Raw genomic sequence first — 4,602 nt, forward strand, 5'->3', positions numbered from 1 at the left:
TTCGGTCGTGCGACTGACGCGAGACGCTAAAGCGCCTTTAGCTTTCAACCATTGGTCACAGGCCGAGCCCATCAATTTAGCCTGACGTTTCAATGAAAGCTTCACATTTCCCTAGTGAGAAATTAAGAAGTTGCGTTCGTAATTAAAACGTATGCTAGTTTGAAGAGAGCTTAAGGGCTTTGAGATTATTCCATCGTTAGGAGTTTAATTTCGTTTCAAAGGCTATTAAATTTAGATCGGATTCACTAAATTGTCCTATTTAGATAAAACTGTTAGCTTAATTATTTTCGGCTTAAAGTCTAAATATCGGGAAAATCTGTTATTTATTTTGTAATATTTACATTTTTAAAACTCTCAAATGTATTAAATCTCATAAAAAGTTGATTATTTTAAGCAGGAAATTACAACGTTCACTAAAGTATAATTTTCTTGAAATTTAATAACGTTATTCTATGTTGATATATAATACCACACAACATCTTACAGCGTTCCCGCCAAGAGTTCGTCTTAGCGAAATCTTTTCTTCGAAATTCAATTTCTGTATACGAATGAAGTCTCCTCTGCATGAACTTAGTGATAAATGACGACAGATGCCGTTCATACACACAAGGGGCTTTACAAACGACCTCGAGTTAACAGTTCGGAATTATTGCACTATTTTACCTGTTCTGACATCGGCAAATTGATTGTTCTCCCAACTAACATGCTGATTTTCAGACTACGTAATTGCAACTACTGTTTACGGTTATATGTGATTAAAGGTGGCTATGAATTTGATAGCTAGCTAATTAGTTTGTAGAATTGTTGTGTGCATATATTTTATTAGGACTGATTTTTCAATCCTTGGTTAAAACTTATTCGTTGAATAACGTACCTATTAAACTACCATTTCAAAAATGTATTCTAATTACCTGTATTTGACAGTGTACAAGTGACATTTTAATATTATCGTGTAATACTTTATTGGACGGATAAGTTTTAACCAAGGATTGAAAAATCGGCCCTATAAGTATGTCAAATTACTGAATAGATTTTCCTTAGAATTAAGTGGTAACTGATAACGTTGTTTGGTAAAATGGCATTAAAGTAATATAGTTTTCACCTTTTAAATTGTAGGTTATAAAAGCTTAACAAAATATACCAAATAAAATTGAAGTCAATTTTTAGAGAATATAGCAGCCCTGAAAAATTAATAAACCGCGCCACGAATCACATTTACCTTATTAATATTTCGAACGCGAGTCAATTCTTAACCTAGTTCATAAAACACTTCACCTTGCCAAAGTACATCATAATTCGGCCGTGTTGCTCGCGATAAAATAAACCGTTCACTTAGAGCAATCGATGTACAGTCAATAAAGTTTACGCTATATAAAATAAACTCCCATCACTGGCTCAGTTCGTTATTACAGTACACTGGTTTTTATTTTTTATATTACATTGGTGCATTGCAGTTCAAGCCACCGTGTGCTCGCCCTGTGGGGATCGACGACCTCGATTTGTAGATTATGACCAACCCTTAATAATTCAACTGACGTACGAGTACGTAGTTTTAATTTAGAGCAAACTTCGCTCTTGGCACTCCCCGTGTATTGCGCTACAATTAATAATAATACTGGTTTACAGGCTCATACTTGTTTATTAATGTGAACTACTGCGAACTTTTTCGGTGTTACCTACCTCCTGTTTTAATTAATAAGATAATAGTAATACAAACATGTGACTTGTATTTTTAATTTAAATAACTATATTTCTATAGAAGACGTATATCATTTTTATAAATATCAACGTATGCAAATATGCTTACATCAGTATCAAAAATCTTAAAATACCCTTAATTTAAAACCATTTTTGTGTGCGGAATCTGCGAAAATTTACGGTAATAGTATGATAGTGGCCATCAAACTATTTATAGTTCTTCACTTATATCGCCAGAGAAAGTTGCAAGTTTAAATTAGTGGTAATATCAGCCATAATCTTCTAATAATGGAGTCTTATAAGATCGGTGTCCTCCCTACATAAAACCAAACTAATTTCATGATATTAACAGTGGGGATTATTTTCGATCCTTGCGGCAAGAAGTCTATTATGCCTAATATTTTACTTAGCTCAAAACGTAATATTTAAGACGAAGAAGAAATAATTACGTTGACCTTTAAAATTATTATATACTTAGCGACATTATTATCATAAAGTGACAAACTATTTGATAGTAAATAATACTATTTTGATATTATAGAATATAATATTAATGAATACATTATTTAAAGCATGCATTTACCACGGTATATTATTCAGTAACATACCTAATTAACTAAAGGTAATCTTAATGAGATTGTTAATATGTAATTGATTATAACATGCATACGTAATTGAAGGAGAGTTCAATGTTTCTTTATTTAGAGCTCGCCATATTTTTTTTATTTAGAGCGTTATTTAAAAATAAAGTTTTCTATTCATGACTTTAAAAATCATGTACAATATGACCTAGTAAAAATGCGGTAAATTGAGCTTATTTTTTATTATCTAAAATTTTTTACCGAATAATATTAGAACATTTTTAACAAGTCTACTCGACGTCATTCAGCAATATTAAATATCACAATTAAAATTTGATTTCTAGAGGTTCCAAATAAACGCTCACACCTTAACACGATATTATTAATAACGTAAACTAAATTAATTCCACAATACACAAGCAAATATAAGTACATTTACATAATTTTCATCTCAATTCAATGTTTACTCAATAACAAGATCTCCTTAGTTTGTATAAATTATTATAGGGACGAGTTTATATATTGTACCGTTCCGAACAATATTATTGTCTGCTCTGCAATAGGTAAGTTTAATTACTATGTGATGAATCGGTTGGATTTTGTGTTATAATATAAGATACACAAGCGTATCTGTCATTACAGTTATTTAATCAAACTAAATTTACATTACAATTTACAACTTGCTTTTAACAAGGGAACGACCTAATTGTTTTTATGTTTATTACTTATAAACTAGATTTCCACCCGCGGCTTCGCCCGCGTTTTCAAAGGAAAACCCGCATAGTTCCCGTTCCCGTGGGATTTCCGGGATAAAACCTATCCTATGTGTTAATCAAAGTTACCCTCTATATGTGTGCTAAATTTCATTGTAATCGGTTCAGTAGTTTTTACGTGAAAGAGTAACAAACATCCATACATCCATACAAACTTTCGCCTTTATAATAGTATTAAGATTAAGATTAAGATTATATTAATGTTTTGACCAATCAATTTTCCGTTTATAGGATAGTTAAATAAAAAATAAATGATGGATAACTCATAACAGTCGATATTTCTACCTGACCTTGTATGGATTCCTATTCACTTATTATATACTTAGTCATAACTTGATTATGCGTAATAAAAAAACAATGTTTTAATAAAAACACAACTCTGTAAGCCAAAGAAAATATCTCTATTATAAAAATATATTAAATAACACAATTCATAGGCAAACGTTCTCAAAATATTTGACAACACCCCTTACGCTCGAGAGATAATACGAATTCTTTTGTGTACGAAAATATAATATTCCTTTGACAATTCTGGGACATCCTTAACAAATGAAGGGCGGATAGTCGAAGACAATATGTATCCCAATTGATTGATAAATACATGAGAGATTACAACGGCAATTTGTTTCTGCTGTGATATATTGAACAAAATCTTTCGGCGACACGGCCAAATGATATCTTAATAAATCAATCAAAGAAGTACTGATTTGGAACCCAAAGATTGCCTATAACCTATATTTTTATTTGTTGGCAAGGGAGAGCGGTCAGAACAATAAAATAGAAAGAGGTCACAATAAACTTTCGCTTGCAGAAGAATACTGCGTCACCTTGAATTTGAATATAAATAATGTTATTAGAAGGAGTAATATTTATTTTATTATTACAACTGCTATTACTATGATTAAATGTTTATTATAATAAATGAGTTGCGAAATTAAAACATTGAACGACGTATGTAGAGTCAACTTTAGCCGTGTTATGGATTACTTCGTAATTCCACTGGGTTATAATAGTACACAGTAATTTAGAGTTACATAGAAAATTGAATGCAATCACATTCCAGAAATATCGCTATCGTATAAAAATAGATATAAATACTTTACATAACACCATGATCAGTAAAATTAAAAAGATAATTGTAAGGTATGATTTATTCTATTCGACCGCATGTCTCAAACATTTTTAATGCAAAACAGAGTTTATACAACTGTATAACAGTAAAGACTAATGTACACATTACCGTATACGTCATATTATTTACAAAGAACCATTATGAAGCTTCGAGTTTGAAGTTGTTTTGTTTCCACTCTCACTCATTTACTCTTTTACCTTAAATGTATTAAGAAGTCAGACTATTTTGTGTTATACGTTTTATGTCTGTAGGAAAAATGTGTATCTTTGACTAGTATGGCGTTTAAAAAGTAGAAAATAACTGGAAATAAGATGAAATACCACTTCAAAATAAAAATAATAATAATTATATTGTATTTTTTATAACGTAGCAACTCTACGTATATATTTTTCTGTGCTAAATTTTCTCTGCCAAATTG

Source organism: Colias eurytheme, chromosome 8 (genome assembly GCF_061535395.1).
Source record: "Colias eurytheme isolate Ceu_HAF_F1 chromosome 8, ilColEury1 Martin Lab GWU primary, whole genome shotgun sequence".
Lineage (NCBI taxonomy): Eukaryota > Metazoa > Arthropoda > Insecta > Lepidoptera > Pieridae > Colias > Colias eurytheme.